The sequence below is a fragment of the Oryx dammah genome, unplaced genomic scaffold (genome assembly GCF_014754425.2).
Source record: "Oryx dammah isolate SB20612 unplaced genomic scaffold, SCBI_Odam_1.1 HiC_scaffold_22, whole genome shotgun sequence".
Taxonomy (NCBI): Eukaryota; Metazoa; Chordata; class Mammalia; order Artiodactyla; family Bovidae; genus Oryx; species Oryx dammah.
In genome coordinates this window covers 35260858-35285526 of record NW_024070206.1, presented here as the reverse complement: position 1 = coordinate 35285526, position 24669 = coordinate 35260858, and positions in this window count along the sequence as shown.

Below are 24669 nucleotides of genomic sequence, written 5' to 3'. Positions count from 1 at the left end.
TGGTGTGGGTTGCCATTTCCTTCTCCAATGTATGAAAGTGAAGAGTGAAAGCTTAGTCGTGTCCGACTCTTCGCGACCCCATGGACTGCAGCCTACCAGGCTCCTCCGTCCATGGGATTTTCCAGGCAGAAGTACTGGAGTGGGGTGCCATTGCATATACTTGGAGAAAACCATAATTTGAAAAGGATATGCACCTCGATGTTTATTGTAGCACTATTTATGATAGCCAGGATAGGGAAGCAACTTAAATGCTCATCCACAGAAAAATTGATACTGATGTGGTTCATATATACAATGTGACATTACTCAGCTATAAAAAGAACAAAATTAATGCCATTTGCAGCAACATGGATGGATCTAGAGATTGTCATACTGAATGAATTTAAGTCAGACACAGAAATTCAGATATCATGATATTGCTTGTATGTGGAATATTAGAAAAGAGTAAAAATGAACTTATTTACAAAACAGAAGTAGAGTCACAGACGTAGAAAACAAACATGGTTACCAGTGGATGAGGTGGTGAGGGATAAATTGGGAGCTTGGGATTGACATATACACACTATTATATATGGAATTACCACTAGTGCCACTTGGGAAGACCCATATGTAAAATAGATAAGTAATAATAATTCTAACGAATACTACAGGGAACTCTATACTCACCACTCTGTAATGATGTATGTGGGAGAAGAATCTAAAAAAAAAAAAAGAGTGGAGCTATATGTATATACATATATTTTATATATATAACTTACTCATTTTGCTGTACACTTGAAACTAGCTCACCATTGTAAATCAGCTATATTCCGATAAAAATGAAAAACAAACAAATAAAACCTCTGTTAACTTCAGTGCATTGGCTACATTCCTGATCACTCTCTAAAATAAGATAAGAACAAGAGAGAGAAAGAACATTGGGTCATGTGGGCTAAGACTAAAAAGAGGGCTTATCATGTCCACCCATATGGAACTGGCCAAAGCTCAGGTACATGATCACTCCTAACTGCGAGAGAAAGTGGGAAAGGAAATCTGACGGTGTTTTCTTGGAAGGAAACAGAAATGAAGCTGGTGAGTAGCTACTCAGTATCAGCCATCCACATATGTGCAGGAAGAACTTTAAAAAGCATGAAAGTTGTTAGGTCTTTTTAATGCCACAATCTCTTAAGTCTCTTACTTCTCACACTTCAGTGAACAGACAAGTCATTTAGGTATCTTAGTAAATGCAAGTTATGGCTCAGTGGGTCTGAAATGTGGCCTGAGAGTCTAATTTCTAATAGGTTCCCAGAGGATGCTGACACTGCTCATCCATGGATCTCAGCAACAAAACAATCATTACATGAAAACAAATCTCTAAGTAACGACAAAAACATGGACTTGATGGGATGAAGTTTACGCCCTTTAGCCATCTAGTTGTTTTCCTTGGAATACATATTCCTTCTCTGTGCCCTGATTCAGCTAAGTAAAGTGACTTTAATAATACATAGTTCCTCCAATGCGCACAGAAATCTGGAGATTTATGAGCTAATATCTGCAAAATGCTGTGGCCTCCCTGGGGAAGAGGTATTAGAAATATACGAGGTGTTGTATTGTTATTAGCTTGTCATTGGCTGAAAGAAAAAAAGTGTCCTATTGGGGAAGAATGTTGCATGTTCCTCTAAGTTGCTGAAAACCTGTGCAAAGACGAGGAGCCCTTTTCCCCACATGGGTTATTTTTGCCATTATTGTTTCCATTATTCCATTTTGACATTTTCTACTGAGGCATACAAGAATACAACCATAGCATGCATATAACCATACTAATAATCACAGAAATGCGGTGATTCAGTCAGCATCATAACACACCTGCTAATAGCAGAGTATTTAGGGATTGAAATACACAGACACACACACTTTTATTACTTGCTGTAGAAGCACAGGTGTTATGTGAGCAATAGGATATAAGCATTCACAGAACCCCAGAAGACGATAGATCCTGCAAATTTTGTGAAGATTTCCCCTAATAGTTACATTTATTCTTTGTCTTTTTCTACCTTGAAACAAATATTCCTTTTCATCTTTTCTCTTTAACTGAAGACATGAAACCAACATCAGAACTGGCTGATTCTTTGCATTATCTATTCATTCATGCATATGGATTTTCACTCCTCCCCATCATCCCCAAACTTCCAGGAAGGCTCAGAATTAGCTGGAGCAAAAATTTAAGGAGGAAGAAAAAGAAAAAATGGGATACTGCAACCTTCACTTATCTTTCCAGTTTACAGATTATTTTTCCTTTTCTGTGGGGAAGGTGTTTTGTAGCACTTTCAAAAATATAAATCAAGAATTGTAATTAATGTACCCTATGGAAGCAGAAAAAGTAAAACATAGGTAAAAGTCAAAGACCTAAAGTATATTTTTACCATCAGTCTTGGTTAGTCTTTTCTAATGAGTTAAAAGGAATGCTAAGTGAAAGAAATGTCAAATATTGGATTTTGAATAATAATATTAATCATCTACTATTTTCTATCTTGAAAACTTATGAAATAACTATTTTAAGGTATAAATATTCTGCAATGTTGCCAGCATATAGCATTCATTTAAAATATAATTTTTATATTTTGAATGAAGAACTGGTTTTCTTGGTAGCATTATTTGAATTATTCAAGTAAATGGAAAATTTATGAATATATACCAAATTACCTCCATCTCTTGGTAGTTAGACACTGGACCACCATTTATTACCATAATAATACTAATACTATCATATATTACAATAAATCTGATTTTAGATATAATACAGCTCTGAAAGGTGGACTAGATCTAATTATACTGTTCCAATTTCACTGATGAGAAACAAAGATCATTTAGATGAAGTCCCTCAATATTAATTGCAGTACTGTTAGTAGAAGAGAAAAACTAACTTGATTTCCTGATTCTAAGTGCAAAATTACTCTTTAAAATTAGACTGATTAGATCAAATTAGATTTAATTTCCAGTTCCCTTTTTTAATTAGATGAGTGTTTATAAAGTAACATAGGTTCAGGATTTCCAAACAATCAGAAGATAATTGATGAAAAGTTAAAGATGTTCCTTTCCAAACTTCCCACCCAACCAAAATTGTGTTATGTGGTATGTGTTACTAACATGTCTTTTTTATTTTTATTTTTTGACATGTACCTCCAGGAATTTCCTGTACATATACAGGCATATGTATGTGGTTAAATATCTTAATTTGTTTTCTAACCATAAAGCCAGTGTAGACATAATAGACATTATATCAGTTGTACAATTTGATGTGCCATGTTTTTGACTAAAGTCCTGCTATTTTGAATTGGAGAGTTTATTTGGATTATTCTTTAAAGTCTAATTTTCCCTTAAATATAAAAACAAGTTTAATTTTATAATTTTCATTACCCTGAGAAATCTGTATTATGATAGTTATTAGATCATATATACACAAGCACACGTACATATTCCTTTTCCTATGTAGAAGCATCTCTCAGTTCAGCTTTTTAAAATCATGAAAACCACCGAGGTAGGTAAATTCCCTTAATCACTCTTCTCTCTTGTTATGCCTTGTTGCTGAAAGGTAGCAGATGCTGGGCTCATTGTCCAAATTACACCAGTAGCTGTATGTAGTGCTGTTTAGAGCACAGTCACAATGAATTCAAATTCCATCCAAACACATCCTAAAAATGTTGGTTTGACCCCTAATTAGTTGGTGCATGTCCATGAGCCACTTAGCAATGCTGTAGGGGCTGAAGAGTAGCATTATTCTTTCTTAGTGAGCCTTTTTCCTACCTCCTCAGCAGACAGATGAGTCTCTTATCAGAAGGAGCAGATGGCAGCGTGAGTCTGTTTGAAATTGCAGACATGCACTTGGAGAACAGTTCCTAGAATTTTTTTTGGTTGTTGTTAGAATGTATTACATAGGAGGACAATTGGTGTTAGAAGCCTAGGGAAAAACTTCTGAATTTTGGCTCAGAAATGTTTCCAGGGTTTAGCTTTAATAGTTTTGCTATGTTGGAATTGAAAATGAGACACATCATTGGCCCTTGGTGTTCTGAGATGTGGAACACTGGTCACCAGATTATCAGATAAATGATAATTCAGATTTAATAATTCCTGATATTTAAGCTAGTGGCACCAGAATAACATAATGAATTATCTTAACGGTTTACAAGTGCTTTCATCCTCTGTGTCTCATTTAATTCTCAGGGCAAGTTGAATTTTTTAAAAGTCCTCCTTCCTAGATAAAGCAACTGTGGATCGAAGAGGCAAAATGGTTTATTCCAGGATGCATGCCTTGCAAACAGCAAATCTGCAATTTAGTTTACTGGTCAAGATGCTCATAATAAGTGAAGTTCAAGAGGTGAGTGGCTCATCATTGTGTGTCAATCATTGTGACAGATGCTTTATATTTATGAAGGCTTCTTTGTCAGAAAATTGCTGTAAGGAAGGAATTATCTCCATTGCATGTATGAAATCACTGTGCATAACTGGCCCAAAGCTGCCCTTCTTGGAATGAGTAAATGTGCTTTGAACCTACATTTAGTTAACTCCAACTTTTGTGCACCCCTAGAGCTTCCCAAAGGACCAAAACTCTGACAATATCATGATTTAAACCCAGTGAGGCTTGAGTCAGACTGCTATAGAACTACAGATAATAGACTCTGTTGTTTAAGCCACTAATTTTTTATGGTCATTTGTTACAGTGAAAAAGCTGGCTTATAACTCAACATTCATAAAACGAAGATCATGGCATCTGGTCCCATCATTTCATGGCAAATAGATGGGGAAACAATGGAAACAGTAACAGATTTTTTTTTCCTTCGGCTCCAAAATCTCTGCAGATGGTGACTGCAGCCATGAAATTAAAAGACACTTGCTCCTTGGTAGAAAAGCTATGACCAACCTAGACAGCATATTAAAAAACAGAGACGTTACATTGCTGACAAACGTCTGTCTGGTCAAAGGTATGGTTTTTCCAGTAGTCACGTATGGATGTGAGAGTTGGACCGTAAAGAAAGCTGAGCACCAAAGAATTGATGCTTTTGAACTGTGGTGTTGGAGAAGACTCTTGAAAATCCCTTGGACTGCAAGGAGATCCAACCAGTCCATCCTAAAGGAAATCAGTCCTGAATATTCATTAGAAGGACTGATGCTGAAGCTGAAGCTCCAATACTTTGGCCACCTGATGTGAAGAACTGATGCATTGGAAAAGTCCCTGATGCTGGGAATGATTAAAGGCAGGAGGAGAAGGGGACGACAGAGGATGAGATGGTTGGTTGGATGGCATCACTGAGTCGATGGACATGAATTTGAGCATATGGGAGTTGGTGATGGACAGGGAAGCCTGGCGTGCTGCAGTCCATGGGGTCGCAAAGAGTTGGACATGACTGAGCAACTGAACTAAACTGTTGCAGCAAAAATAGAAAACAAATACAGGAGTGTGTGAATAACAACTGAGATGAGATAGATAAGATAGGTATATAAGTGCACAGCTAGGCATTTAATAAGGATTCCATAAATGATAGCTATTATTTTAAATACTTTATTTTCTTTGGCTACTACAGTGTTTGGTAGGGCTTTCCAGGGGCACTAGTGGTAAAGAACACTCCCGCCAGTGCAGGAGACATAGGAGATGTGGTTTTTATCTCAGGGTAGTGAAGATCCTCTGAAGGAGGGCATGACAACCCACTCTAGTATTTTTCCCTAGAGAATCCCCATGGACAGAGGATCTTGGTGGGCTACGGTTCATGGGGTTGCAAAGAGTCAGACATGACTGAAGCAACTTAGCACACCTGTACTGCTATATTTTGTATTTTTGGAATTATCCTGCACCTTATTTCATGTGTCTTAGAAAGCAGTCCAGAAATGCACATGTGTTTTGCATAAAGAAACATATGTATAATTCATAGGTTTGAAAGCAGATATCTTTTTTGTTTTATTTAACTGTACATTAGGAAAATGTAGTTGTCTTTGAAATGTTAAAGGGAAGAAAGGCAAAATAAAACAAAGACAGACACAAAATAAAGTAAAAAAGTTCTACCAGGGATAGGGATGTGCAGAGAACAAACAGTTTGTATTTAACATGCTAGAGATCACACTAAGGCTAGTTCTATTAACTTTAGTTGTCATTTTATTTACTTACATTTTATTAACTTTGTTAGAAGTGGATTTTTAATTGAAGAGGCTTGCCCCCAGGAGTTAAAAATGGAGGCTTAAATAACAAAAGTACTGTGGGTTAATATCAGTTTTTCAGATTGGTATGACAAAATCTGCTTTTAGTATTCCTTTATTCCTTATGAATTATAAATCAAATATAAAACTTACTACACAAGTAGTATGTCGTGGCATGTGCTATGGATTTACCAATAAGCAGAGACAAAAGTTTCCATCCCTCTAGTGGAGAAGACAGAAAATAAGGAACACAAGGCAAATGTTTACTTGCCTTAAGGCAATATAGACTTGAATGCATTTAAAATCCTAATGGTTAATGTTATAGTATCAAAGAGGTGATATTCAATGAGCTCTAGAGTGAAACAATGGCTTACTTCTCTGGCATTATGTGGAAATAAAGCTTTTCACATAAATGAAACTTCTTCCTATAAAAGTCATTATTTGTATGCTCTACATTTAAAATTTTTTGAGTTAAAGTTTTTAAATTGACACCAATTTTTGTGGACTTTGGAGCACAATATTCAAAGCATAATTTTAACATTTGGTAATTATTCTGGTCTACTTTCATTACAAAATGAACTTGGAAGCTATTTAGCTATACTTGTCTGATTAGCTTTACAAAAATGGCCTCCAACTGTTAAGACTTTTTTACTGTATATTTATCAAAAATCTTTTTTCCCCTCCTTGTTGGTTATTTTATGGCACTTAATCAGTATGCTTGATTTTTGCAGTTCCTTTGCTGCTATACTTCAGTGAACTTATTTCTATCCTTGGATTCAAGATAATCATTTGCTGTTGTTCAGTCACTCAGTCATGTCGGACTCTTTGCGACCCCATGGACTGCAGCACGCCATGCTTCTCTGTCCTCTACTATCTCCCAGAGTTTGCTCAAAGTCATGTCCATTGAGTCGGTGATGCCATCCAACCATCTCACCCTGTGTTGCACCCTTCTTCTCTTGCCCTCTTTCCCAGCATCAAGGTCTTTTCCAATGAGTCAGCTACCTAGTTGATTTTGGTTTAAAATAAAGAGACATAGGCCTTAAGTAAAAACTTTCCAAAAAGTAAAAGTTAGTGATCAATACATTTTGGTTCATAGATGTTTGTGTTATCAGAGAATCTGATGGCTTCCTTCTGGGATCTGGGTTTCATTTGCTACTGTTTACGTGACCATTGAAATGTGATAGTCATGCATGGATGCACTCTGATTACCCCTAAGATACAACTCTGCTTAACCATAGTTGCAGTAAGAAAGCCTACTTTAATCTTATTCAAGTTTTACTAGATATGTGAATGCTAGTATCTCTAGATCCAGAATCTGAAATATAATATTACTAAAGAAGCTCCTTAGCCAGTTTCCAGGATCTCCATGCTTTCCTCAATTTTTGTGGCTAAAAGGTTTTATAGTCAGAATCTACTCTAGGCCCTTAAAATAAATTTTCATTCAAAAACATCCTGGTGTGAATATCCAAGAAAAGCCAGCTTTATCTAATTCTTGCCTTTGATCTTTTTATTTTTTATTTATTTAATTTTATTTTTTTGTTGATCTGAAATTTATTTATTTATTTTTTAATTTAAATTTATTTATTTAATTCGAGCTTGGAGCTTGGAGCCTTTGCTCTTTTTAGAGTGAGAGTCCCCATTATAATTTGCACTCTTTGGAGATTATAAAGTTCTAGAAATAATATAAACAATTTTAGTAAACAACAAAAGAAATGAATTGAGACCAACAAATAATGATTTTAAGGAAATTCCAACGAATTCATGTCTTAGATTTCAGTGAATATGATTTTAGCCTATAATTGTATAATATAGTTAAGGGCATTTTATACATGATGTACAAGGAAATTAAGTGAATTTCCTAAAGTGATGTATTCAATATTAGGAATGGAGAGAATTAGGATATTAGGATATGAACTTAAGACTGGCTCCTAGCCCAGAAAATACCGTGGTATATTGCTCTATTCCTGAGTAATTTTAGTAATATAAATAGCTTCAATATTTTTAGATTCCTTTGAATCCTAAATATATTTAATCCAATTTAAGAGTTCAGGAGGCTGAAGCTGAGTGAGTTTCACAGAAGAGCAACAGCTGAGCTGGGCATACCATCTAGATTTTCATATTTCAAAAATTTTGTGTAAGATGCTAAAAATAACAACCACCCTATTTATGTTATGTAAGTATTTGAGGATAGGCTGTGTGATCAGATTTTTGAAATAGGGAAAATATCCCTGTGAGATTTTATTATTTATTCTGTTTTAAGAGAAGAAGCTGAACTATAGATGGCTGCAGGGGTAAAGGTGGAGTTTTCTATCTGAACCTGAGCCAGCCCTGCTAAACTTCAGTTATTTTGCATGAAATTACTAACTCTGCTCACCCAGCCACATGATCAAAGTGTGTTCCTAATTAACCAAAGACATGCTTTTGGCAGTGTGAACAATCTGACATATATAACTTAACTGCAGGACTCATACAGTATACTTTTGCTTTCTAGCCATCCACAACTCCTCTGATTAGTTTCTTTTCTGTTTCAGAGGATTGGCCTTTGGAACTTAATGGGACTGGATAGGTAAGAATATCTTTTTCTCTGAGCTTTATTCCTGTTTGTTGAATAGATTTAATCTAGAAACGTAGAGTAATGCCTCATTGTATATACAGAAAAGATAAGAATCTTAAATTTAGTATTTATCAGGCCCTCCTCCAGGGGATCTTTACGTCCCAGGGATTGAACCTACATCTTCTAAGTTTCCTGCATTGGCAAGCAGGTTCTTTATCACTCGAGCCACCTGGGAAGCCCATAAGACACTCAAGAGCCCTAAATTCTATGTCCACTTGTAGGTACGGGGTGAACCTCCTTTCTCTTTCTCTTCATTGCTTTCTGGAATGACTTCCATGGCCTTGGGTACCATCTCTGCCTTCTTTCCTTACTTCTCATATCTTTCTGTAGTTTCTTTGGAAAAAATGCCTGTATATGTTTAGTGTAGCTCTTTCCTCCTTCCTTTTGAAAATAACTGCAGAGATGATGTGTCCTGGCCTGCTCCCATGATGTGGGAGTCAGAAGGACAGGATATGTTCACACGCCATACTCTGCTGGGTAAATCTGTATAATTCAAGCGGTAAGCTATTTGACCAAAGGTTCAGCGCTTTGTCTCCAACAAGATGTAACAGTAATAAACATGGTACCATGATCTTCAGCTTTTGAGGAGATATGACTTATCTTTCCCTGTTTCTCTCTGTCTGCTCTCTCGTTCTCCACATTCTTTCTTTTCCTGTCTCTCATTCTCTCCCTCTCCATCTGACTCCCATCACCCTCTTCTTTCTCTCAGATTTTTCTTTCTATCCCTGCCTCTCTCCTTTCCTTTCTGTCTCTCTCTTTTCTTCTTTCTCAATTATGAACCTGGAAAGAGTAATATTTATGAGTCGACCAAAAAAGTTCACTCAAAAACTCAAACTTTGTTCCAACCCAATATTAACTTTACATAACAATTATAATACCCAGAATATCTAATAACCAGTCAGTACCTTTATTAGAAAAGAAGCCAGAGGAGGGTTGAGTATATGCCTGAACATTGGCTGAATATAGAAACCCTAAAATGACAAGAGAAACTTAGAAGTTTCCTGTAAACAGAAAAGAACCTATTTGTTCATGTAAACATAAGAAGCCTTCATTTTATAGAATTATTAACATCTCATTTTAATCAATATCTTTGAGCGATGATAGACATTTTTCCTAATCATACTGTGTTGTTTATAAATGGTATCCACCCATCTGTGAACTTCATCATGTCCACCCACTCAGTAAGCATTTATTGATCACTTACTCTATGCCAGATAGTGCTAATCTAGACCTTAGGGACATAGAGATGCACGAATCATAGTTCTTGCCTTCAGGAAACATGATAAAATGAGTTAAGTGGATCAAGTCTTATTTTTGTTAATAAGGACATTCAAATTTTCATTAGTTGTCTTATAACAATCCAAATATATTCCTAATTTAACAGGAACACATGAACAAATTCGGAAGTCTCATTTTAAAATTGATGTTACTTTAAAGAATAATGCTTGTTGTGTCAGAGCTTAAATTTTTCATTATTATGGAAAATGTGATGTATTTTTTCTATTGGTACAAGGCAAGTCTATTTTATCCAAAATGTATTCTTATCCTATAGTTCAAAAATTTCTTGACATAGAGATGTTTGTAATAGTATTTTGTAACTCTTATCTCTGTTTCATCTATAATTTTTGTCCCTTCTCCCTATGATTTTTATTTATTTACTGCTTTTTGGTGATCAGTCTCTTTTTTCATTCTCTTGTCTAGATTATGCATCTTTCCAAAGATCAGTGTTGTTGATAAACTGTTTTTATTGGCCTTTTAAATCATTTTTGGTCTTTTAAAATTAATTTTTCCACAGTTTATTTTTGTGCATGTTCCATGTAGGCTCAAAATGTTTATGTGCTGTATGACTTTTTGTGTAACGAGTAGTTATACAGGTGTGTGTATACACATATACATATATTCATAGATACACATATATATATAAATTTAAACTTATAAACTCTTATTTTTTCACCTTTCCAATATTTGCTTAGTTTTAGTTTTTGATGTGGTCACTTCTTAAATAGTACATTGAAATGTCTAATTACAGTAGTTGATTTTTCTCCTCCCAGATAATCCTGTAAATTATTGCTTTAATATATAAACTATACTGTAAGTGTATATATTTGCAAATATCCTCTTGATATTTTTCCCAGTGTATATTATTTCTCTAATAGCTTATGGTTCCTTCACCTTTTATTCTATTTTTTTATAATATTGTGGTTGTTACTTTAGTGATTTTATTTGATTAATATTTATATTTTTAAGGTTTTCTTTTCAAATAGTTTTCTATCTTTTAAATAGTTCTCTTTGAGGGCTGCTGCTAAGTCACTTCAGTCGTGTCTGACTCTTCACGACCCCATGGACTGCAGCCCACCAGGCTCCTCCGTCCATGGGATTTTCCAGGCAAGAGTACTGGAGTGGGTTGTCATTGCCTTCTCGCTTGCTAAATCTTTCATACCTAGTTTGTGTGTCACTTTTTTAATTGTGTTTAATTTATTTACATTTGTAGTTATCACTTCAATTAATGAACTATATTATTAACAAATAATTTCTATATTAATACTATTTATATGCTTATTATATAAATATATACTTTAATTATATTGTCTCTGCTCCTTTGTCAACATTCAATTGACTACATTTTGAGGTTCCTTATTTGATTCCAGTTGTCTGGTACTTATTCTTTCACCAGTATCACAATGTTTTGATTACTGTTGGTTTATGATATGGATTGAATTGGGTAATTCCAGTACAATGACTTTGTTTCTCTTTTTCAGTATGAGTTGCCTACACTGGGTCTTTTGTCTCCTCATGTAAGAGGATTAACTTGTCAATATCCACAAAATAATGTGCTTGGATTTTTATTGTGATTGCACGGAATCTATTACTCAACTTTGGAAGAACTGACGTCATGCCCCTATTGAAGCTTCTATCCATGAACATGGAATATCTCTCCATTTATCTTGTTCTTACTTGATATCTTTCATCAGAATTTTAGTTTTCTTCATATGGATCCTATACATATTTTGTTAGAATTATACTTAAGTATCTTGTTTTGAGAGTGCTAAGGTAAAGGTCGAAGGCAATCTATATGTATTTCTTGAATGAAAGAAGGAATGAAAGTCTAATCAAGGCCCTTTCCAGTACAAGGTAATGAAGTAAAATATTTAGTATCTAATATATTATTGCTGCTTCCCAGATGGCTCAGATGGTAAAGTGTCTGTCTGCAATGCGAGAGACTTGGGTTTGATCCCTGGGTCAGAAAGATTCCCCTGGAGAAGGAAATGGCAACCCACTCCAGTACTCTGAAAAGTCCATGGATGGAGGAGCCTGGTAGGCTGGAGTCCATGGGGTCCATGGGGACTGTATATTGTCACCCTGCTTATTTAACTTATATGCAGAGTATGTCATGAGAAACGCTGGGCTGGAAGAAGCACAAGCTGGAATCAAGATTGCTGGGAGAAATATCAATCACCTCAGATATGCAGATGACACCACCCTTATGGCAGAAAGTGAAGAGGAGCTAGAGCCTCCTGATGAAAGTGAAAGAGGAGAGTGAAAAAGCTGGCTTAAAGCTCAACATTCAGAAAATTAAGATCATGGCATTTGGTCCCATCACTTCATGGCAAATAGATGGGGGAACAGTGGAAACAGTGACAGAATTTATTTTGGGGGAGGGCTCCAAAATCACTGCAGATGGTGACTGCAGCCATGAAATTAAAAGACACTTACTCCTTGGATGAAAAGTTATGACCAATCTAGACAGCATATTAAAAAGCAGAGACATTACTTTGCCAACAAAGGTCCATCTAGTCAAAGGCCATGGTTTTTTCTGTAGTCACATATGGATGTGAGAGCTGGACTGTGAAGAAAGCTGAGTGCTGAAGAATTGATGCTTCTGAACTGTGGTGCTGGAGAAGACTCTTGAGAGTCCCTTGGACTGCAAGGAGATCCAACCAGTCCATTCTAAAGGAGATCAGTCCTGAGTGTTCATTGGAAGGACTGATGCTGAAACTGAAACTCCAATATTCTGGCTACCTGATGCGAAGAACCAACTCATTGGAAAAGACCCTGATGCTGGGAAGATTGAACGTGGGAGAAGAGGCAGACAGAAGATGAGATGATTGGATGGCATCACCGACTCAATTGAAATGAGTTTTAGTAAACTCTGAGAGTTGGTGATGGACAGGGAGGCCTGGCGTGCTGCTGTCCATTGGGGTTGCAAAGAGTCAGACATGACTGAGTGACTGAACTGAACTGAATATATTATTTTTCCTAGAGACCAAACATTTACTTTCCTATTTTATACTTTAAACAAGGGCTTTATTTAAAGGATATTTCTTTTTACCTTTACATCATAAATAGAAAATGGAATTTGGCAAGATCCATAACTTGTACTGGAATTCACAGCAAATATGGGCTAGGCCTGATGTTTAAATTATGTTGTGTAATATCAAAACCTGTGTTATTTTTATTTTATAATAAGATATACATACCTTACAGATAAAAGGCAAACTTGAGGAATATCTTAAATTGAAAATTGCATGTTTTTGCACTAATGCTAAACAGATGTTGAAAGATACAAAAGAATTTTTCTATATTCAGATGAACTATGAACTGGTTTAAACTATGAACTCCTGTTTAAATTACTGAAAAATCTAAACATTTTATCTTATTAGTGTTAGAAAACTATCATAATTAGCACATAATCGGTAGAATTTCTTGAAAGTTTAGAGTGATTTGAGAGTACTTCTATGCTTTGTGTAGTTTAGATGTACTGCTAATTATTTAATAGAACAGAAATCAATAATCTGTATCTCAATTAAGTGCAAATGTGAGTTGCTTTTTATTTACCCTATTTTTGCTACTGATGAGGATGAGGATTAAATTTGTTGCTGATAAAGGAATGTAAAATATGTATAATGTTGAATAGAAATTATACTTCTATAAGTAAAATAATAAATGTTTAATGAGAAGGAATGAATCAATATATAAGTACCATTTTTTGCTATTTCTTCTATTTATCTTTTAATTTAAAATGCATCCTCATCACTAACTGTAAGAGGTTTAAAAATAAAAAGTAAAAAGTAATGTGATTTCTCTGTGTTCTCAGGAATTTACATACTACATATGTTTGTATTAGATATAATATACATTTATATGTATTAGCTATGATTATTTTCATTTACTCCTCAATTTGAAGGAGTTTTGTTGGTTTCTTGTTTGCTTAGTCTAGCTTAATGATGCCATGTCATCTTTCTCTGTTATAAAAGAGAAAAAAAGATAAATAAAATATTTTTTTCTCCTGCAGTTTTATTATGGGAAAAGATGATATGGGGAGGATGTATAGCTCTGATAAAGTAGAAATATATATTTTAAAAGATATTTCCAACTGAAGCATTTTGGATGAACACCCCACACAGACTTTAGGGTGAGATTTATAGATAATGGCAAAGTCGAGTCTGTAATACTTATTTTCAGGAGGTTATAGGAAGACTTCAATTAGAGCAAGATACAGAGTGTCACCTGTGTTGGAAGCTGCCTCAGGTCAGCTATAAATACATGGCAATCAATACTAGTTAGATGGAATTCTTACTTGTAACTAGCTTAGGATGTGCAGCAGCAACTCGCTATCTGATGTGTAGCAGGAATAATAGTGCAGACTGAATTCTCGGAGTAGATCATATTACCCCACCGATTCAGGACAATGGTCTTTCTAGGGCTGGAGGAGCTGTGATCACAAATCACTGAAGAAGCCAAATCACTAAAATAGTATCAATATAATAAAGAAGTAGCCCCAAAAACCAATGTACAACATTACTCTATGGAGAAAACAGTTGTTAAAATTTACATCAAAGCCATCTGATATTGTACAATCAATAATAGAAGATATCCTCCCAAAATTTGTTTATCAGAGTCAGCCTCAGAAATCTAATAGAGTAGATTGCCAGTGATTTAAGCTGGAAGGCTCTGTTTTCCATGGGCTTTTGCACAGAGAATTGAATTTATGGACTCTTCACGCAGCAGTGGCTATTACATGCAAGGTGCCAATGACTACTTGATTATCTCGGAAGGACCTCAAAGCTAGTTGGGCATGAAATAGAGGACCTCTTCAAATGAAAGGGATCAGAATATTCAACACAGTTTATAAAGTGTGACAATTCTATTATGTAAGTTTGAACAGCAGCCACTGTTGGGAAAAAAAAAATCCATGAGAATATCCAAGAGAAAAATAGCTTGGCAAAGCTAGTGACCATGAAAAAATATAGGCTTCATTACTAAGGGGGAGGATAATTTGTGAAGATTGTCTGTCTTGGAAACTTGAACTATTCTTCATAGAATATGAAACTAGTCCCCAGTAATGTGAAACTATTATAGCATAGATAATATTTGTTATAACTGGCTCTAGATTTAACATAGAAAAACTTCTTGAAGATTGTCTTTGGAGTTATTGATAACATCTAGGCAACTTTACTTTTTCTGATAAACAGGAATCATGTATAGCTGTGTGCAAGAACAAAGAACAGGTTGGTAATCCATCCTTTCCTAAGGGAAGAGGAATTTTTTTTTAATATGCATTCAATCTTAGAACAGTATTAAATTTGCAGAATTATTGTGAAAACTGTGAAAGAATTCCCACTTGACCCACACTCTCAGTTTCTCTTATCATGAACATACAACACTTGTGATACATTTGTCACCATTAATGAACAATGAATTATTACATTATTATTAGTTAACATTTGTACTTTATTCAGATTTCTTTAGTTATTACCTAAAGACCTTTTTTGCGTCTAGGATCCTATTCAGGATACCTAATTATATCAATTTGTCATGTCCCTCTTGGTTGTAACAGTTTCTCAGACTTTTCTTGTTTTTGGTGACCTTGAGAATTTTGCAGCCTGCTGGTCAGATATTTTGTAAAATATCCTTGAACTGAGATTTATCTGGTATTTTCTCATGGTTAGACTGGTGTGATATATTTTAAGGAGAAAAACCATAGAGGCAAAGTGCCATCTTCCTTACATCCTATCAAGGGTACATACTATTGATATGACTTATTGCTAATCTTAAACATCACCCAACTTTAGGTAGTGTTGCCAGTTTTACCCACTATAAACTTACCTTTTTTCTCCCTATCTGATGTGGGTTTGACCCCTGGGTTGGGAAGATCCCCTGGAGAAGGAAATTGCAACCCTCTCCAATATTCTTGCCTGGGAATCCCATGAACAGAGGAGGCTGGCGGGCTACAGTCCATGGAGTCACAGAGTAGGACATGACTTAGTGACTAAACAACAACAACAAATTTGTTTTGTATTCTCTGAAGAAAATCATTGTTAATAGCTTACATTTAAGGAGTGCGGTTAAGCCCTATTTCCTTAAAATCAGAGCACTTACATCAATTATTTGGAATTCCTTTGCATTGGAGATTTGTCTTTTTTTCTCCTTTTAATTTACTTGATCTATCATTTATTTATAACTAATGGATTCATGAATATCTATGCTGTATTTGGGTTATAATTCAACAAGATTTTACTTATTTTGTTGCTGAAATCATTCCAGCTTTGGCCATAGAGAGCTGTTTCAGATGGCTTTCGTACTCCTTTGACATATTTCCACCTTTGTTTTATTTTGAATTTATGTGTTTGCTTTTAGTACTTACTTTCTGGCACTACAAGATTTTGATGTTAGTTGAGCTCTTTGAAACTGGGATATCACTGTGTCCATGACCTCGCAGATGACAGAGGGAAATATATATCGTGTATATGTATGTTCACTTACCTACAAATATTTCTTTATGTAACCATATGTATCTATTTAAGTTAAATATAAATTCCTATTGAAATAGGACTTTTTTTGTTTAGCATCCAGGATTGTATGATGATGTTTAAAAACTTTAATAAATTTGTTTTGTTTGTTGTTAATAACTTTAATAAATTTGTTTTACATAATCTTGCATTGGTCTGTAATTTTGTTAAAAATAAAACTATCTTCTCACTGAACCGTAACCACACTTATTTTAAGTTAAATTTTCAGATTTTATTTGCTAGAATTCTGGGTTTGAGGATATAATCTCCAAACTTTGATGGTCTGAGATTTCTGAGGTCTCTTCTTTCAGGAATGACAGATTGTTAGGGAACTAATTTATACTTTTCCAGCCCAAAGAATACTGAGTTTTCCCCTAGAAAATGATTGTTTATGTTTTCCCTCTCAATTTGGCAGAGTTCCTATAAATATATGTCTTTCAAAATAAATATTAAATCACCTCAGAGCTTTAACCAAAAGTATTAATATGATCTCTCTACTTTAGACTAAATTCAGTTTGAGTGGAATGAGGCTGTGGAAATATTTAATTTTAAATCTCCCAGATGATTATATTATAGGGCCAGTAATGGCAGTAGCATTGATATAGATGACTTCTAAGATCCTTTGGTCCTGAGATGCTGCAAATCTATTATTTTCAATAATATGATTGTCTGGATCAGTTGGTGTTTCATTCCCTGTACAATGTAATACATGCAAAATAGCTGCAGCTTTAAAAGTTATTTGGTGCTTGACCAGTCAGGTTAAAGAGAGTTTGCTTTATGTTTGCTATAGACCTATTATCCTAGTACCATATAAACCCTATTTTATACAATGGGGCTTGTGGCCATTTGAGAAAATAAAATTGAACTAGGCCAATGTTATACAGTTATTCCAGAATTCAAAGTTCAAGTCCACTGTGGGTGATTTGAACTGCTTCCCCGTATTGGCAAATTACACACTCTTTGTTGACCTACTTTGAGATAGAAAGATTCAGCTCTTAAAAAGCAGAAAAATACTATTCCTTCCCCTTCTAAGTAGGATTGTACCCAAAGCAAAATAACAGTGTAGGCTGTTCTCAGAGATCTTCAGGGAAGACTTCACAGAACGCTAATAATACATTCAGGTATTGAGTGAGGCCCAAGGTCAGGAAACAGTGAAATCTAACGACTGAAAGTATTAAACTAGAAACTTAAGATACCTGGATTGTAGCTCTGAGACTCTGTAAAAGAATTTTTGATACGAGGGAAGTCATAACATTTCTGTGTGCTTTGGTTTCTGCATCTGTAAAACAAGGACAACTCATCTTCTTCATTAGAATGACGAACAGGTGCATGAAGAAATCTGTATGAAAACGCTTCAGATGCTCTAGTGAAAAAGTCACCTACACTGTACCAAGTACCAAATTGTTCTCGCTCTTCTATCTGATTCAAATATCTTTTGTAATCTAAATAAATTGCCTCCTGAACAGTGTTTAGGAAAATTAGAAACCTAGTTTATGCTTGCTTGCTAAATCGCTTCAGATGTGTACGAATCTGTGTGAACCTATGAACTGCAGTCTGCCAGGTTCCTCTGTCCATGGGATTTTTCACCCAAGAATACTGGAGTGGGTTCCCTAGGTCCTCCTCCAGGGGATATTCCTAACTCAGGGACTGAACACACGTCTCTTATGTCTAACCTGCATTGCCAGGAGGACTCTACCACCAGCGCCATTTGGAGACACTTAGCTTACAACAGGAGAAGGCGATGGCACCCCCCTCCAGCACTCTTGCCTGGAAAATCCCATGGACGGAGGAGCCTGGAAGGCTGCAGTCCATGGGGTTGCTGAGGGTTGGACACGACTGAGCGACTTCACTTTCACTTTTCTCACTTTCATGCATTAGAGAAGGAAATGGCAACTCACTCCAGTGTTCTTGCCTGGAGAATCCCAGGGACAGGGGAGCCTGGTGGGCTGCCGTCTATGGGGTCACACAGAGTCGGACACGACTGAAGTGTCTTAGCAGCAGCAGCAGCTTACAACAGCTTATTTGCAAAGAAGTCCTTTCCAATGTTTTGGCCTAATGTTTTTCTTCCTAATGCCAATCATCTTTGTGTAGTCATATATATATATATAAATGATATATATTTATATAATGTTTATATGTATATTACAGATAGATATACAATATTATACATTTATAAATATATATACATATATATGTGTATATATATTACTGAAAATCGCTCAGTCGTGTCCAACTCTTTGGCACCCCATGGACTATACAGCCCACGGAATTCTCCAGGCCAGAATATTGGAGTGGGTAGCCTTTCCCTTCTCCAAGGGATCTTCCCGACCCAGGAATTGAACCGGAGTCTCCTGCATTGCAGGCAGATTCTTTACCAACTGAGCTATCAGGGAAGCCCCTGAAGCCCATATATATATTATTTATATGTATATTGTATATATAATATTACATATTTAAAATGCATATACATATAAATTTTTTTTCTGCATGTTAAGTCAAGTTATGAGTTCCTCAAGGTGACTCTATAAAGAGGTTTACAGGTCTTTATTCCCCAGGAGTAAACAGAGCCTCCTACTGTTGATTTACCCACTTTGAAAGAGTGACTTAATTTTAACCATTTTATCAGCTTTTGCCCTTCCAACTCTGAAATTCTGTGATTCTAGTGGGGTATATGTAAATTCTAAGTGGATTTAGCTTCCACATTTTAAAGATCTCTGGCCCAATAACACACTAAATAAGGTAGGTTGGGGAAAATTATATTAAGAAGCTTTATTTTGGATTTTGATGACGAGTTGTTTAGTTGGATGGGTTTCTCTATTAGCTCCTCTGAAGAGCTTCATTTAGTGGAGAATGAGGTAAGGTGACAATTTATGTACAGTGCTGCTGGGCTCCAAAAATAAACATCTTCATTATTTTTTTAGCTACACATTTTTATAGCTTCTCTAAAGGTGGTTCTTGACTCAGAACATTTGAATGCTATTTCTCTGTAGGTGAAGATGGTGACACACAGATGGAACTCATTACCTGCAATGCCATGCACAACTCAAGAGAGTTCAGTGAAGGGCAGGAAAAGCAGTTGTCTTTTTGTACCAATCACCTTGTACCCAGACAGCCTACGGGTGGTTTTGTGTGCAAAAGTGGGTTCAACAGACTTGAATCCAAAGGAAGGATTAGACTGTAGTTATTACATCAAAAAATAATCAAAAGCTGTTGAGAAGATATGGATATCTGAACACTAATACAATATAGAGAAAGAATCTCGGTGTCCCATATCTGAAAAGAAACTAAAGATTTTTCTTTGACAGTGAACAATAGATTTATTTTTAGAGAGAAACTGTGAAACAAACTATAACTTGCGCTTTCATTTAGTACTTTTGAAAGTGTTAAACTAGTGTCAGGTACTATTCTATATGACACCTGATACTTTCTACAAGTCCTATCTTCTTACCCAAAATGCACCCAATTTTTTCAGCCATAATTATCTCAAATCCATCTCCCATCACCACCCATTCCTCACCATATACAGCTGTTGATACTAGATGAAAGTGGACTCAAATCAGTTTCTCTGAGACACATCAGAATGTGAAACGCTAATCAAAAGGGAAGGAAGAGGATTTTTTAAAACATCACCCTGGTGTTTAACTAGACTTGGGTCATGATTGAGACTTCGGTTCTAAGTCACAAAGGACAGCAGTGGAGGGAATGGAAGCACCTCTCTCAGGGACTTTCCCTTCATGCCTGGATACGCTGCAGAGTGACTTAGAACCAGGCTGAGGAGCGACACATCGGTCATACCTTACCTTCACCATTTACCACCCTTCTAACTTTGGAAGGGTCACTTGATCACACAGAGTATTAACCCAGAGGTCTAGCATATGGATTGACAAAATCAGATTATATGTATACTCTGCAGAAAGTGGACACTCAATATAGTAATTATCATGTTATTGTAGCGTTGATATCCGTTATCTAAAGTATCAATAACACAGAGTTTTAAATCAATTGCTCCATACCTGAAGCCACACTGTCAGATAATCAGACCCCTGGTTTTGATCTTTGACCCTTTTGCCACTTAATAGCTTGGTCCTCCCAATAACTTCCTCACACTGTCAATCTAGACTTGCCCTCAGTTTCCCAATCCTAGGTGGCAGAGCTACACTACGGAAGGAAATATTTCAAATCCCTGAAATACATCCTGAAAGAACAATATTTTTAAACTCTATAAAAGACAATCATTTAAAATGTACCCACTATATCCCTGTGGGCTAAACAAACATAGTTTTTCTGGTGTACTGAAGCTGTGCCACTGGAGTGCTCCATCCAGCTGACTGGCATCCACTCATTAGTCTCACTGCTATAGCTAATTCAGCCATGATATCCAGCTGATTTCTCCTACCAAGTCTCTCTTACATCCATTATTTTTTCCTTCCCGTCTGCCACCATGCTAGTCCATGCTGCCATCATCTCTCATGGCCTTCGAATACTGCAATCCCTCATAGCGGGTCTCCAGGCTTTCACTCCAGCCCCGTCCCTTCACTCTCCCCAGATCTCTCAGGGACAATTTCCCTTTCTCTCAGGATGAATGACAAAGTTCCAGGGCAGCCTGAATGTGCTGCATGATGGCCTGCCTTCTAGCCTCATCTCACGCCACGTTTCCTTCTTGGCACTCCAGTCCCTCTGTGTTTATCTCGGTCCTTTCTGCAATGTTGTCAGAAGAAATTTTTTTTTCCTGAAATGACCTTCCTTCTCCTTCTCCATCATCACAGTTAATGTCAGCTCACTGGAATTTACTTTCAATAACATTTCCTTAGAAAGCTCTCCCTGATTTTCCAGACTTGCCAGATTAGTCAGGCTTACAGTGATACATTCCCAGTGTTTCTGACCTTGTCATAGCACTTACCGCTATGATTGTTTAATGATTAATTTTGTAATTAGTTATTTCATCATGATCTCTGCTGCTAGAATTTAGCTTCAAGAGGACAGGGACAAGTTAACTTTCCTTTGGTACCTATGCTTGTAAAATGTTGTAACAGTAGCCTCTACTGAGGGAATAAGTAGATGACACAGGAAAAGCAGTGAGTAAGGGTGACTTGTACACAGTGTGTTCTCACTAAAACAACATTAGCATAACTATTATGTTGTGTGCTGGAGGTGAGAGAGAGAGAAGGAACCCTAGGACTGAGACAATAGTGCCTAGTTGTTTTTTTTTTTACTGACAGTGATGCCCTAAGAAGAGGTGGTCTCAGAAGAAAAGGCTGCCTTGCCAGACCTGAGGTGGGCTTACTTTTAACACAAGTTAGCAGTCTGTGTGTAGAATTGAAGTAGAGCGTCAGAAAAGAACAAACAAGGTGGGTGATTGTCATATTTATACATCCAGAATATCGAAGTAGAGCAATTTTAAGTCCTCAAGCTGAGGTTTGAATATCAGACCCATGGAGGTATCAGCAGACCTGAGTGGGCACTGGTCTTGTCTATGGAAAATGATCACCACCAATAGTGTTAGTCTCACAGTCGTGTCTGACTCTTTGCGACCCCATGGACTGTAGACCTCAAGTTTCCTCTGTCCAGGAAATTATCCAGGCCAAGAATACTGGAGTGGGGGTGGTGGTGCAGAGAGGGTTGGTTAAATATGCCAAAATCCTATGCTAAAACATTTATTCTAAAGTTAACTCAAGTGCTGAAGAGTTTTACTCTTTTCCTGAAAAAAACTTTATAGTTGACATTTTCTCTGTCGATGGTAAACTGCCTACAGAGACAGCTTTTCGCTTTCTATCAAATATTGGTCAAGAAGAATGCAGTGAGTGAAATGCAAAGGGGCAAATCACTATAGAGACATTAATCTCACTGTTTGCCCTTAAGGAAAGGCAAATTTTGTGTGATGAAGAAGAGGCAGCTAACTGTAGTTTTTGTCCTCAAGTTTCTTCTTTGCCTAGGCCATTAAAAATTTTAAAACAGTCAGCAGAAGCAGAGAAAAAATGCTGTAAATATTTCTGATACTCTAAAAATGTTTCTAAACATCCCCAGTTTATGATTTCTCAGTGTCGACAAAGGTAGAAGAAAACTAGCGTGTCTTGAACACCAGTTATGTGCCTGATCCTGTAATAGGTACTTTATATTTTTCTTCTTTGTCCTATTTTAATCTTTAAACTACTCTGAAAGAAATATGTTATTGTTTCCAATTTACAGTGTTTTTTTAAAGAAAGTAATTTGCTAAGTCTAATAATAGATGTATCTGGCATTTGGAAACAAGTTCACTCAGCTTCAAAAACTGTGTTCTGAAATGTATTTTCTCCCAAAGGTAATAAAAAAACTCTTAAAGTTTCTTCCAATTCTAAAATTCTAAAAATATATTTAAATTATGGCATTAACAATCTTCCTTCTAGCAAAATTTTAACATGGTTAAATGCAACTCTGCACATATTCCTTGCCTGCACCTGAAAACCTAAAAGTGGATTGAGAAAAGCCGTAAAAGTGCTGACTGGACTTACTTTATATTCATGATTACAAACCTCAAAGGGACTCTGGTCCTGCTAGGCAATCCTCTCTGTTTCCTGGGTAGATTCTTTCTGTCACTCAACTCTTTCTCATCTGCTCCTCTTTCCTCCAGCCTCTACAACATTTTGTCCTTCCTCACTCTCAGTTACTAACCATGCCTTTTTTTTTTTTTTTTAAATAGAGAAGTTGGAAAATCTCCAGATATTTCTATTTACAAGTCTACCAACTTATCTGTACATATATATTTTGTCTTTCCTCATGTTACAATAGATGGGCTGACTGCCACAATCTCATGATAGCACCTCCATTTATGTACCAGATATCAACATTGCATTAAAGAATTTTCTCCGTAAACAGTTCCTTTTCTCCGTCATTATCTTTTTTTTTTTTTCTGTATCTATTGGAAAATTTCCAAAGAAGCATATGTTTGTTTATGTATGTATATGGATTGAACCACCTGTGAAGCCCCAGATGCCTTTAGCTTAAAATAATTCTCTTGCAAATGGGGCACAAATTGGGGAGGCCTATTCTGAACCCCTACAGTGTCAAATACATATCTCACAACTGAACATATCCCCCAAAGAAACCTTGATTTTTGCCCCCTGCACACCTAATATTGTCTTCTGTGTTACTCTCATTTCTATAAATGCTAAAAATAGAAAATGGGAGAAAAGTGTGACTTGAAGTTATCATGAAGTGAAGTGACCTGAAGTCGCTTAGTTGTGTCTGACTCTTGCAACCCCATGGACTGTAGCCTGTCAGGGTCCTCCGTCCATGGGATTTTCCAGGCAAGAATACTGGAATGGTTGCCATTTCCTTCTCCAGGGGATCTTCCTAACCCAGGGATTGAACCCGGGTCTCCCACATTGCAGGCAGACTCTTTACTGTTTGAGCCACCAAGTTATCGTGTGTGTGTGTGTGTCTGTTAGATGTTCAGTTGTGTTCAACTCTTTGTGACCCCATGGACTGTCACCTGCCAGGCTCCTCTGTCCATGGAGTTCTCCAGGCAAGAATACTGGAGTGGGTTGCCATCCCCTTCTCCCCCAACTTATCACAGACCCACCTATTTTTCTCTTTCTGTGAAATCTCTGGGCTCTACCTTGGAGATAAATCTGGAATCTGACCAGGACTCATCAACTTCACCTCAAAAATCAAAGGAAGTCACAATCATTTCCTTCCTTTCCCCATTTCTCCCCATGTTGATCATCACAGAGGAATCTGAACTCCTCTTCTTGTTCATAATAGTCTCGAGAAAATAGGAACAAGTCTTTACATTTAAGTGAAATTTTTTATTTCTCTGTTCAGACCCACCAGTGTCTTCCCCTTTACATCAAGGTCCTAGTAGATCTAGACCCCCAATTCTTTTATTTCCCATTTCTCTTTCTAAAGTCTGCTGTGCCAGTCACACTGGCCTCCTTTGTCATTTACCTTTCCTTTGGCCTGGAATGCAATTTCCCCAGATATCCACAGGATGTCAGCCTCCTCAGGCACTCAGGCCATCTCATCTCTGACTCCTCTCTGTATTAATATCCGTGTGTAGCATTCTTGTTCTGCACTGTTCCTTACCATGCTATATTGTTCTCTCACAATGCTTATCACTCTCTG